Genomic DNA, 13,555 nt, shown 5'->3' with positions numbered 1-13,555 from the left:
AGCCAGATGCACAAGGGGGCGCACGCGTCTGGAGTTCGTTTGCAGAGGCTGGAAGCCCTGGCGCACCCATTCTCTCTCTCTCTCCCTCTACCTGTCTTTCTCTCTGTGTCTGTCGCTCTCAAATAAAAAATAAAAAATTAAAAAAAAATTATTAAAAAATAAAAAAAAAAAAGAAAATGTGAAAATGTTCAACAGCCCTAACCATTAGGGAAATGCAAATTAAAACAAATATGAGATTTCACCATACCCCAGTAAGGATAGCAAACATTAAAAGCTCAAATGAAAACAAATGTTGGTGAGGATGTGGATGAATAGGAACACTCATTCACCAACCATACTCTGTCTCCGTAGAAGGCTTTAATTTCCAATTGCCATCAGCTGGGGAGACTAGCATTCAGAATACCTAACTTTATGAGGGGCACCTGAATCAAACCATCACAGAATGTAAGAGGGTACAGCCTGTATGGAAATAAATATAGAGAGTCCTGAAAAGGATGACTATAGAGGTATCAACAGACCCTGTTATTCCCTTACTGGTCATTTACCCTAAAAACTCCACATCTCACTTCAGAGATATTTGCTCAAAACATTTATAGCTACTCAATTCATAATAGCTAAGACGTGGAATCAACTCAGTGCACATCATTGAATGAATGGATAACCAAGATGTAGTATATCTACATGATGGAAATCCACTCAGCAGTACTAAGAAAATGACACAATGAAATTTGTAGAGAAGTGGCCAAACTTGGAACAGATCATTCTAAGTGAACCCACACAATCATAGAAAAATAATTGTCACATGGTCTCACTCACATGTGGTTCCTAACCTAGATCAGCCTGACTGGCTGACATACCTGAATGGCATCTCAAAGCTTGGACAAAGGGAGGGTAGGGCTTGGGGGAAGGGGAAAGGTGGGTGGGGGACACAAAACTGAATGCAAAATGAACTGGTATCATAGAATCCTGTATCCAGGAAGTTGGAATAAAACGTGGAACCTCAAGAAGATTTTAGGGGGAGTACCTGAATCAAAGGGCCCTAGAGAGGTAAGATGAAGACTAATCTTAATTTTTTCCATTTCCTTTTCTGTCTTCTTTCTTTCTTTCTTTCTTTTTTTCTTTCTCCCTTTGGTGCTGGCCTATAATTCCGTGTACCAGGATATGGTTTACATCCACAATGTGCTGTTGCTCAGTGAAACCTACTAGATTTCCCAAATCAGACAAGGCAGAGTTTTGTCAGAGCACTTGATTACACACCAGAAGTTAATGATAAGACCCAACTGCTGAAGACATCATACATTGCTGGGACAGACCATGGAAAGATCTGTGAGGAATCTGGAAGAGAGCCAGTTCTCAGACAATTAACCCAACTAGTCTGAAAGGAACTACATGAGCTACTGGGGGAAAGTGGCCAACATCTGTTTGAACAACTAAAAGTCTAAGCTACTCAGAAGCAAAAAACCTGATGTGATGCTCACACAAGTGTAATAGTAGCACACAGCCATGGTGGGTAACCAACTGCTCTTGGACTGGCTAACAAATCTGTTCAGTGGAAAGTATCTGGAACCAGGAAACAAGTCAGAATCATATCCAGATAATTATTTTGCTTTCCATTCCCAATCTCCCACTAATCTTTGGCTATAACAGGGTGTACACCCTTCAATGGGCTTCTGTTTTTCAGACTGGAGCAGGATCTGAGGAGATAAACAACCCAGCACAGTTCATCCCAGACTCCACTGAAATCACAGAGGAAATAGGGAAATGAGCAGAGTGCTTCCTTCTTGGTGAACCTTATATCTGCCCAAGGATGAAGGAGATAGAAAGTGAGGACACTCAACATCTAACAAACCAGAGATCCAGAGGCTCCTAAGAGCCCATCACTGCAGTAACATGCACCCTACATGGCTAAGGGAATTTTGTGGAAGAGGGCCTGGAAAGATTGTTAGAACCACATGTTGGGACATTATGCCTCTCTCCAATAACTGACTGCTTTTCCCATAATACATGACCCACAATTCCCATGGGGTTGACTTGCATCACCAAGTAGGGCCTCTTTGGAAAAAGGACAAGGAAGAGGGAAAGGGTAGTACCAACATGTGTTTTTTACATACTAAGTATGTCCATATCTAATAAAAATACATTTTATAATAAATCTTTGTTTACCATTCCAGAAGGGGTCTTCAGTTGTAAATATCAAGTCCATGCCCATTCTTCCAAACAAAAGTTCCAAAAGAAAAAAATCCACATGTACAGCTTCATCTCACCCCACATTCTAGTACTAATTTCTGTATCACACAGCTTCAGGTCATGGAGATGAACTTTCTGACCAGGCACAGTTATGGAGTGCCGGCTCCTCCCAGCAGGTAGGTGGTGCTGAGGAGGGACCAGGCTAACTGGTTCCTCCCAAGGGGTTGAGGAGAAGGATGAGCATCGGGCGACTCAGAACCTCTCTTAGTCACCCGAGAAGAACCACACTGAGTCAGGAGTCTTGTCGAAGCAGGAACTCACTTTATTGTTACAAGCAGTTGCCTATATAATGTTGAGAACGAAGGTGGGGATTCTAGGACGGGGGAGAGGTAAGGGCCAATAGTAAACTGCGACCTTTGAGATGATTGGTCCCAAGCGCGCGTGTGGGAATTCCAACTCCTACGCGGAAGCAGCAGGCCAGAAGCCATTAGGCGTAGCTGGCCCGAGGCAGATCACCAAACTTTAGCTAAGCTCAGGAAGTTCCACTAGGCCTCACGCCCGGGCCTCTTAAGGCCTAACAATGGAGGAAGCAATTTATTGAATCTCACAGATCCAGGAGAAGTTCCATAATGGCAGAAGGAGCTGGCCTTGCTTTCACAGGTCCAAGCAGAGAGAGAGGGAAGTTACAAGCCAAATACCACAGCACACTTCAGAAACTCCAGGAACTTTGCATATCTTGCAATGGGATTTTTAAATCCGCTACCACACCTTAGGATCCCAATGACACCTCCACACGCCAGGTGGCTGTAGATCTAAACTACAAATTGTAATAATGCACTGAAAATATTGGGGGCTATCTATTCAAACTACCACAGATAGGATTGAAAATAGATAAAGCTGAACTTTGTGTTTCCCTATATCTTTTGATTACAGAGGTATAAAATAAAATAAATCCTGGCTTCTGAGCATGAATGCCAACTGCACTCATGAGTTTACAGTAAATGAGGTTTCCTATGCAAAACTGGGTCAGTTGGAATTCGATATGGATAGTGGAGGGCTCATGAGCATTCCCTTCTACCACATGAGGCTATTGGAAATTTTCAGTTGGTGTGGAAATGTTAAAGTATCTGCTCAATGGGCCCATTACAATAAATTCAGCCTGATATAATCTTATATTCCTTCCTCCATCATCTCACATCCTTAAAATACATGACCATATATATTACCCATGCTTCTGACTGTACAAATTAGAAAACTCCTGAAGTTCTTTAGGAGTGTACCTCAGCTCTTCTGGTATCATGCTTTCTATCTCACCTTTAGGGGCCTGCCTAGCCTTACATCTTGTTATAGGCATAGAGGTAAAGATGGGTGGGCCCTGAGGAGTATCAGTACCTCCTGCAGGGAGGGTCATTGCTGGTTTCCCAGACAAGAAATTGATTTCAGCAGGGCATGGTGGCACACTCCTTTAATCCCAGCACTCAGGAGACAGAGGTAGGAGGATTGCTGTGAGTTTAAAGAAACCCTGAAAATACATAGTGAATTCCAGGTCAGCCTGGGCTATAGAGACTCTACCTCTATAAAAATAAAGATAATTCCCTCAAGCAACGGTGGAGAGGGCAATATTTCAGGGTGTGAGGATGGGGATACAACTGCTGATAAGGGAGAGGAGGGCACATTCTCATGCAAAACTTCTTTCAGAATATGAATGCCCCAGATTCTTCAGGGTCTTCCCACACATTCCCATCTCAATTCAGAAGAACCCACTAATTTTCAATCAGTGCCCTCACTTTAACTTCTAATAGCTTGTGAGGCTGGGATTTGAGCTTGTGTTGCCAAGTTAGCTAACATTACAATGACAGCCTGGGTTTAGTTTTCTGCAATTTGAGCCCTGATCTGGCTAGAGAGGACACTCTCCTCCAGGGCTCCCTTAGAAACCTTCAGATCATGTGTGTGGGTTTTAAGATTGGAAACTTCCTTTCTGAGTTACTGATTTTCCCTTAACGGCTTATCCAGAGATGCTAGAAGCAACCAGCCAGCATCATCATTCATCTTATTTTTCCACAAATATTCAAAAATTTTAGATACAGAGTCACTAAATTCCTCACTCTTCCTAAGATAGGACTCAGGATCACCAAATACATCCATCTCACAGAGTTCTTTAAATAGTTTGCATGATGCACTATCAGTGCCCTCCTTATTACCAGTAAAAGTGCTCTTCTTGCTACCAGTAGAGCCTTTAGTGGCATTGAAGTTGGAGAGCCAACTCCAGAGAGTACCAAGCCTACTTAGGGAAATCCATCCTTACAATTTTGTGTCTCTAGAACCACTCCTGGCACCACAATCTGTATTAGTCAGGGTCCTCTAGAGGAACAGAACCAATAGGATAAATTGTATTAAAAGGGAATTTGTTGGATTATCTTATGACAGTCCAACAATAGCAGTTTTCAGGCTTGAGAGTCAAGGAACCTGGTAGCTGCTCAGTCCACAAGGGTGGATGCCTCAGAAGTCACAATTTAGAACTGAAGGCCTGGAGGCTTCTTGGAGAGCCACTGGTCTTCAGTCCACACTGGAAAGGATCAAGCAGTAATGACGGCCAGGTGGGAGGAGGGGATACTTTCCTTCCCAGAGCTTCCTTAGATAAAGGCCCTCTCAAAGAGAGGCTGCCCAGTCTGGGGGCTCACCCTGGGGAAAGGATTCCTCCTTTAGTTAGTCCTCCCTGCGAGGAGCCTCAGAGAGCCACTAAGGAGGAATGTCTGTGGATTCCTAAACAGATCAACTTGACACAAAACTTAAGCATCACAATCACTCTTATGGAAAAATCAATTAGAAGGCAGAATGAACACTCTGCTTTTGACTAAAGACAGGAAATCACCATGCATGTGCTTTAGTTTTCCCTATACATGTCCACATTAGTCACAGATAAATTTCCTAAACATTATCCCTGGATTTGAGTCACATGCAGGATTTTTCACACTGTGCAGTGTGCTCCTCTCACTATGGATGAGCACTTGCTCTTGCTTCCTTAAGAATTCTCCCATGAAGACTCCACATTGAAGCTAAGACTTGGCTGGTAACACTGCCTTGTTTACATTCAGAAACAGGTAAATGCTCCATGTCTTATTCAAATGGCCACAACAGTGACAACCCAAGAACACCTTTCTTTTCAATATGCTGCTCTTTTACGGAGATCACAGAGTCAGCAGAAACATAGACCGCCAACCCACCTCTACATCCTCCACACAAAACTTCAGTGGTGTATCTATCCAGACCCCTTGTGCTTTTAGACCAGATACAGTGTCTTCCCAATGCCACATCCCTAGTAGGAAGCAGTCAGTTACATGAGCCATCATCTCTTCACTGTATGATACATCACAATCTCAACTGGTGTTTAAAATGCAGATTCAAGATTCAAATATGAGCAGCATTTCCTCTCATTTCATAAAATGAATGCATGTCCACCCCATTCTCCTCAGAAGTGAACCCTGGGAAATCTAGACCCATTTCTTACCTGTCAATTTTCACAAGGTGCTAAGATGTGTTTGGGGATTTCATTTTCAGGCCCTGCTGGTCCTAGCGTCTTCTTGATCTAGAAGACCATGCAGATGGCAACATCAGAGCCATTGCCACAGGCTTGAGCTGCATTTTCTTCAGTAAAACAGAAATCAATGTCAAAGTGAAATAGCAAATGTGACAGAGAGGAAATCCACAGTACTCTAGAGAGAGAGTCACACAAGAAATCCTCATTACAGCACCTTATTCTCTAAACAAAAGTCATGTATCCACCAATTCTACTCATGCTGAGAGGCGATCTTTTGGGTCAGAAAATCAATTCAGTAACTGGACACTCACTACAAACTGTCTATAATCAAAGTGGGACAAATATTTATTGTATTCATGGCAAGCTCTGAGAAAAATGCCTGTTCTGAAATACTCAGCCAGCCTTTTGACACCAAACTTTGCATTGTGTAGTGGGATGACCATGTCCATGTTATTTCTCCCAGAAATATCCTCCTGCTTTGTCAAGCTTTCTATACTACAACCAAATTAAAAAGTGTCTTTGTGTTTTAAGTACATCCCTGATCATGAAATAGAGGCAACTCTGGAATTCATGCTAATGTGACAAGAAAAATGCAGACAATTTACTTAAAAGAGAAATCTATCTAAACATCATCAATATCTAGTGAATAGTTAAGTAAGCTTATTTTTCCCTTCATGATATGTAGAGATATTTATCCTACCAATAACTGTGGGCTAACTCTAGAATGCACGACCCTTATGCCTCAACAAGGAGGGGCCAATAGGGAGGGGGTAGGTCACGGATGAGCCTAATAATGGTACCAAACTGACTGACTGTATTTTCTGAATACAATAGTAATTAATAAAAATAATTAAAATAAAAGAAGTCCAAGTTGCAATTTCTCAAAATAACAAACATCTTAGCAAGTGCCTCCATACATTAGGCTCAATTTAATTTATGGGTTTAAGTTTATCTCAGAACACAAAAGACTATTTGTTTATTTATTTACTTGTCGCATGTGTGTGTGGTGTGTGCATATTCTCATATGTATGGGTATTCATGAAGGCCAGAGGTTAGTATCCAGTATCTTCCTTCATCATTCTCCACCCTATTTAGTAAGACACAGTCTTAAACTTGAACACATAGTTTACAGATTCAGATACTCTAGCCAGCCAGTGTGCCACGGTGTCCTCTATCTCTCTCAGTCTCTGGGGAAATAGGCAGGCAGACACATGTTGGAGGAATTTGAGTGGGTGCTGGTGATCCAAACTCTAATTCTTATACTTACTTGGCAAGAGAGTTTTTCACTGAGCCATCTCAACCTCCATTTGTTTTGTTTTGTCCTAATTAATTTTCTTTGTGTGTATGTGCTTGTGTGAATAGAGATGTTCACATGTGTGCACAACTGCGTGCATATGTACAGGGCATGACATGTACCCATGGTGAACAAAGTACAACTTGTTGCCCAGTCCTTGGCCTTTCTGCCTCATTTGAGGTGGTGTCTCTGTCTGGACTGTCATTCCGTGCTCCCTGGCTGTGCTCTCAGTGAGCTCGCTCGGGGCTTCTGTCTCCACCTGCACCTCACAGTCACTGGTCAGCACATTATTATCACAGAAACCCACCATGGCTTTTGGCTTCTTAGGTGGGTTCTGGGAGTCAACCCAGGTACTCAGGCTTAAGCAGTGAGCAATTTGTCCACTGAGCGTGATTATTTTATTTCTAACATGGCCAAAAATACATTACTTTTAACACTAGTGAGCAAATGAGTTAGCAAATGAAATGATGAGGAGGTTTTAGAAAAACACACAAAACTGCTGTTTATGTACACGAGAAACTATCATACTCTTCTTCAAGATTCAGGCAACATTCAACAAAGCACTGTGGAGAATTTGTCATTTGAGGGTCTCAAGAACATGACTGAATTTTGATTATAAAATTTTGTCCATACCTGTCACCAGGAAGTAAGTAAGGGCTGGTCCTCAGTGCTAGGATTATGTTGTCCAAAACTTCAGTATCAGACATGAACTCTCTGTAGAAAGGGGCCTGCACTGGGTCAAGGATTTGTATCCTAACCCTACAATACATGGTGTGTGTAAAAATACTAGTCTTTTGCTCAGATGAATGTGAGACCTATTTCTCATAATATTCTTGTTTGGGTATAAAAAATATGATATGAATATTAGACTCTGTAGAGTGAGTTGGAACCCACAGAAGGCCCTCCATATGTGGTGGATACCACAGGAATGAATGAAGATTCCAGAAGGCTCAGCTGGATAGTCAATCAGAGCATGCCCACTGTGGGGTTGTGAATGCAGAGGGAACTGACATCTTGCATTAGCAGTGTGTAAAGGATGCACATCGTTAGCATCCCCACAATCCTCTCCTCCTGTCCTTTGTCAAGCACGGTTCCAAACTGCATACACTACAGTGCAGTAACCAGCTCCATCCATGTTCACCACTGTCTATTGTTCTCTTAAGATACCCACATCCTGCATGACCAGCTTGGCCCAGTCAAGGTTTGTTGTCTCTACTCTAGACCAACCTTGAAAACCCAGGAAGCTAACTGATGATTTTACAACAGTTGCCTTACAGAACTGTCTCAACCTAATGTCTGACCTTCTAACACTATGCATTCCTTTCAGTATTTTAAAACCCAGGGTGCAGACTCCTGCTGGCTGTGAAGACCAAATAGGAAATGATCTATAACGCAGAAGTCACTGGGTCTGGCTTGGCTACTTTGGAGGCTTTTCAGCAGGGAGAGGCAGGGGCCTCTCCATCCAGTGGTGGGATGTAGAATGCCAAAAGACTGTCCTCTGGGAGCCCTGTCTTTCAGGCCAGTTGTTCAGTAGCAGCACACCATGGAAATGACTCCTCTAAAAGACTGTCAGGAGGATGGTAGTTTGATCCAGATTTATGTGGGTGCACTGCCATCTCCCGTCCTGAGCAGAGCCTCTTAGTACCTGTGGATCAGGGACCACCTCGACTGGGCAGGACTCTTGGGAAAAGGGAACTCTACGAAAGGGTAGGCTGTGCCACTTTGTCGAGTTCTTTCATTCTGAAGACAGGTGTATATGCAAAGCTCTGGGAATCCAAGTTCTTGGAGCAAGCCCTGAATGCAGTGCAAGATCCAAGGGCAGCCCTCCAGATGCTGTGTCCAGCAAGTTCTTATATCCCCAGTCACCTTCCAGAGCCAGGGCCTCATGGGATGTTGTCCACACACATGTCTTCCCACCACAAAACATGCCCTAAGAGGTTGGATCCACTTCAATACAACCACAGAGCCTTGCTCAAGTGGCTCTCTCCCATTTACTCCCTCCTCCTTCTAATCATCACCTGAACACTCCTCTCTGCTAAATTCTTTGGTTCTGAAACCAGATGTATATGCCAGGCTCTGGGACTCCAAGTTCTCTGCAGTGATCCTGGGCTAAGGGTTCAGGTGGAATGTTGCTAGGAGGGCCTCCTCCTGTCCCTGCTGCCAAGCCACCCTGCTGTGTTGGGTTTCCCTGGACATGTGGCATCCACCCATAGTGGACAGTCCAGCATGTCAGCTAAACTATGTGAGTTCAGCCCGTCCCAGAATGAGTGTGGCTGAATGCTTTTCAGGGAAAAGAGTGTAGTGTTCCCCCGTGACAGTCCCCCTAGATGCCTTTGACTTCTTCCTGCTGCCCTGGGGTGGCCTTAGAGGACCTCATGGCTCTCTTCCCAAAGCTCATCCTGGGTGGTGGTGGCACACACAAGTCAAGATGCAGGAGTTGGCCCTGGGGGAGCTGGGCAGTGGGTGGCTGAGTGAGAGGTCTCTAGGGGAGCTGCAGAGCTTGTCCATCAGTGTCTGAAAATCTTTCTCCTCCAGGGGTTGTGGGGGCATATGGACCCAGAAAGTGTACTGTTTATTCCTGAAACTGGGCCCCAGGCAGGAATGGATCTGGAAGGCAGAGGTCACTGGGGTCTCTCCCAACGTGCTTAGGGGGCACTTCAGCAGGGTAAGTCACAGGCACCCCCCAACATCCATGGGGACATGTGGTGAGCCCAGGAGCCTGGTTGTGATTTCCCTGGTCAGGTTTGGGCACTTTTCCTGCAGGCCGTGACCAAAAATCACCTGGGGGACCCTCACCTGACCCTTGCTTCAGAAGGGTAGGGTCTGGTCTAGCTTGAGCCCAGCAGGCTTGCCTTTGTTTCTGTGTGCCCCGGCCAGTGGGGAGTTGAACAAGGACTCGGGGAGAAGCCAACCTGAATGGGAGAGGCAAACAGACACAAGGAGACCAAGTTAGGTATTTGTCAAGGTCTCATAGTTTGTTTTTACACATAGGTTTTTATAGGGTTGTAGGGGGAAGGAATTGTAACCAGGCCAGAGATCACAGGGTTACTGGTTAAATGTAATTTCTTTGTTTCTTCATCAATTACCGGCAGCACCAGGAGAGGCTGTCACCCAGGAGTAACGGCTCCTTCATTTCTGGTAAAAGATCATTAGATGAGGAAATAGAAACTTAACTTGCTATATGGCGGTTTCTGTCAACATGGCCGAGGTTTGGTTCATAGCTCCCAACGTCTGTGAGTATGCAGTTTGGGGAATGAGACATGTCCAGGAAACTGGCTGTGATTTTTCCAGCCAGCTACTTGACCCTTCTCAAGTGGGTGGTGTCAAATCTTTCAATGGTTCAATGGACAGACTTATGGTACTAAATACACATTTCAGAACAGCACAATTCAGTATGGTATAAAAATTGAACCATCTCTCCAGCCCAACTGTGACTTTCTTCATCACTGAAGCAAAATAATCCTTAATGAGGAATGGAATCATTTCACAGCATTGACAAAACTGTAAATCAAGATTACTTGGAAAGGATTACATAACTAAAAAGTATATATATGAATAACAGATATCAATATGGTAAAAAAATGGAAAGTTTTCATGTATATTTGTTTGCATGACTGAGCTTATAATTTTAAAATAAAGTTTAGATTGCATAAAACTGTGAAGCATTTATGGAGCTGGAGAGATGGCTTAAAGTACTTGTCTATGAAGCCTAAGGACTAAGGTTCAATTCCCCAGTGCCTACATAAGCCAGATCCATAAAGGGATACATGCATCTGGAGTTTGCCTGTAGTGGATAGAGGCCCTGGAGTGCCCATCTTTCTCTTTTTCTGACTCTTTTTTTTTAATATATTTTTAAAATTTTATTTATTTATTTGAGAGCGACAGACACAGAGAGAAAGACAGGTAGAGGGAGAGAGAAAGAATGGGCGCGACAGGGCTTCCAGCCTCTGCAAACAAACTCCAGACGTGTGCGCCCCCTTGTGCATCTGGCTAACGTGGGACCTGGGGATCCAAGTCTCGAACCGGGGTCCTTAGGCTTCACAGGCAAGCGCTTAACCGCTACGCCATCTCTCCAGCCCTTTTTCTGACTCTTTTATCTCTTTCTGTCTTTCTCCCTCAAATAAATAAATACATAAATAAAAACATGTGACAATGTTGGCCAAATGTGCATTGTAAGATTTCAGGGAAAGCATAATATAACTAAAAAGAAATATCTGAATAATAGATATTAATATGGAAAAATGAGTTTTAATGTACTTTAATTTTTATATTTTACCTTAAATTTGTAAACCATGACATTTATGTTGTGTAAGGCTGTCAAATATTGAGTATAAAACATCGGTTATCTATGGTACCAATTGTTCTCATGCAATTTTCACAGAAAATGATAGAGAAATAAACATTAATGAAATCACAGAACAATTTGCCCATGTATTCATAAGTGGGAATAAGGACCTGTTGGGACTATTATATCTCTTTAGTACTCACAATTTCCTCATTGTTTGTGCTTCCCCTGGAAGGGTATGTTTCTTTTGCATGGTTGTCTAAATAATGTTTGTTTGTTTCCGACATTAACAACTTATTAAATCAAAGATTAGTAGAAACTATGACTTTGTGTTGTTGATTTCCATTAGCATCACTTAAAAAGGGGAAGAGAAATATTTAATAGTAGAGCCTTCATTTTTCCCGAGGGGAGTTCTAGTCCTTTGATGGATGAAAAATCTATCAATCTCCATCTGTCATTCTATACCCCTCTCACGGTTCCTCCCTCATTCCTCCTTACTTTGAGCAGCATGTAGCTCGACAGCCCTGACAGCCTTGTCCTCACAGCAACCCTTCTGCATCATCTTCACAAGTGCTGGGAGGAGAGTAATAAGAAACTTAATTAAGTCTTTCTCTTATTCCAGCAATTTCTCCAAATTGCCTCACTTTTCTTTTCTCTTTTCTCTTCATGCTCTTCCCTCTATTATGTGTTACAAGTGGCAGAAGTTGGCCTTGAACTAATTGTTCTGCTGTCTTTGGCTGCCAAGTTCTGAGATTGCAGATGAGCTCCCACGCCCTTCCACAGCTTTCCTGGGGGAGGGGAGGTGGAAGACTGGGACTTACAATGTAGTTTAGGATGGTTGCCTAAAACTATGAAGCCTATGCCAGCTTCAACTTCACACTGATTGCATGGCCTCAGTGCTGGAATGAGAAAGGTGTACCTCCAGACTTTACTAGACGCTTCTGTGTTGCCCCTTCTCACTCTGCTGCAGCTGCCTGACAACCAGGAGGGCCAGAGGCTTCCCCTACCTCCTTCCTGGTGCTTACTAGAAGCAAGTCCTTCTATGAGAGCAAACCAGGTATTTAACCTGGGAATGTCCACTGGGCATTGCTTGCTCACCTTTCCCCCACCAGCACATGACACCAGCTCGCTATTGGGTGCTCTGGGAGCAGCTCAAGCTTACCTGGAAGATTTCTATGGGGGATGTGTCAGCGTCCCACACTCAGGAAGAAGAGTCTAACCCTGGCAAGTGCAGAGGGAAGGGCAGGGGTCTGTGGAGGCCACATGGCCATAATGCTACAGAGCAAGAATTAGACAAACTGGTACATGCTACACCGGACATGTCTCCAACAACATTCCTTACACTGGCCTTACTGTGGCCTCATTATCCTAGCAGGCATGGAGTGACCTCATCACACTGTTCATCACAAATGCAGTTGTAAGTGTATAACTTGCTTTTTTTTTCCTTAAAAAAAATTTTTTTTTTTTTTGTAATTAACAACTTCCATGATTGTAGACAATATCCCATGATAATTCCCTCCCTCCCCCCACTTTCCCCTTTGAAACTCCACTCTCATGTCATCACCTTTCCTCCCGTTGTGATGGTCTTGTGTAGGTAATGTCAGGCACTGCGAGGCCATGGTTATCCAGGCCATTTTGCATCTGTAGGAGCACATTGTAAGGACTCTTACATTCTTTCTGCCACCTCTTCTGCAATGCACCCTGAGTCTTGGAAGGTGTGATAGAGATATTGCTGTGCTGAGCATTCTTCTGTCATTTCTTCTCAGCATCATGATGCCTACTGAGTCATCCCAAGATCACTGCCATCTGAAAAGAGAAAGTTCACTAACATTTTTCTGAGGTCCCATTGGAAAAAGGTGATTAGGAATGGATCACAAATCTTATGAATGGAGGGAAAGACTAGCATTCTAGTGTTGGGCTAGTGAACCATACCCATTACATTTTATTGTTGTTGTTGTTTTCTTTTGTTTTTGAGACAGCATCTCACTATCTTACTAAGATTTACCTGGGAGATTTTCTATCACATAAGACACTCTAACCTTGGTACTGTTAGGTCAGGACTAAATGGACTCACGGAGGACAGCAGGAGGGTGACAGAGACATACGGCAGTGGGTCATCCACATTCGTCAGGAAAGCATCCAGCCATTATCCCTTCCTTGCCTAACAATGCCCCCAGATCTAGGTTTCCTGCCCCCTTACCCCTCAGGTCAATTAATTACTGTTGTGGTGTCACACACTGGCTATCTTAGA

The 13,555-nt window shown here is 43.5% G+C and overlaps 1 long non-coding RNA gene across 5 annotated transcripts in view; it reads right to left on the bottom strand.

The window, feature by feature from the left end:
* Positions 1–11,879, bottom strand: part of LOC123456268 — a 41,380-nt gene extending 29,501 nt beyond the window's left edge. For 2 of the 5 annotated variants that reach the window (XR_006634431.1, XR_006634434.1), the window contains exons 1-3: positions 11,803–11,879; positions 9,816–9,931; positions 5,696–5,832 (exon numbers count right to left, since the gene is read on the bottom strand). This is a non-coding gene — a long non-coding RNA (uncharacterized LOC123456268). Of the gene's footprint in view, positions 1–2,651; positions 3,710–5,695; positions 5,833–9,815; positions 9,932–11,802 lie in introns of those variants that run through there. The other 3 variants (XR_006634432.1, XR_006634433.1, XR_006634430.1) reach the window with 2 other exon arrangements.
* Positions 11,880–13,555: the final 1,676 nt, after the last annotated feature.

This window comes from Jaculus jaculus, chromosome 20, assembly GCF_020740685.1.
Source record: "Jaculus jaculus isolate mJacJac1 chromosome 20, mJacJac1.mat.Y.cur, whole genome shotgun sequence".
NCBI lineage: Eukaryota > Metazoa > Chordata > Mammalia > Rodentia > Dipodidae > Jaculus > Jaculus jaculus.
Note: the sequence above shows the minus strand (reverse complement) of the source record. Positions and strands in the feature narration are given on the sequence as shown.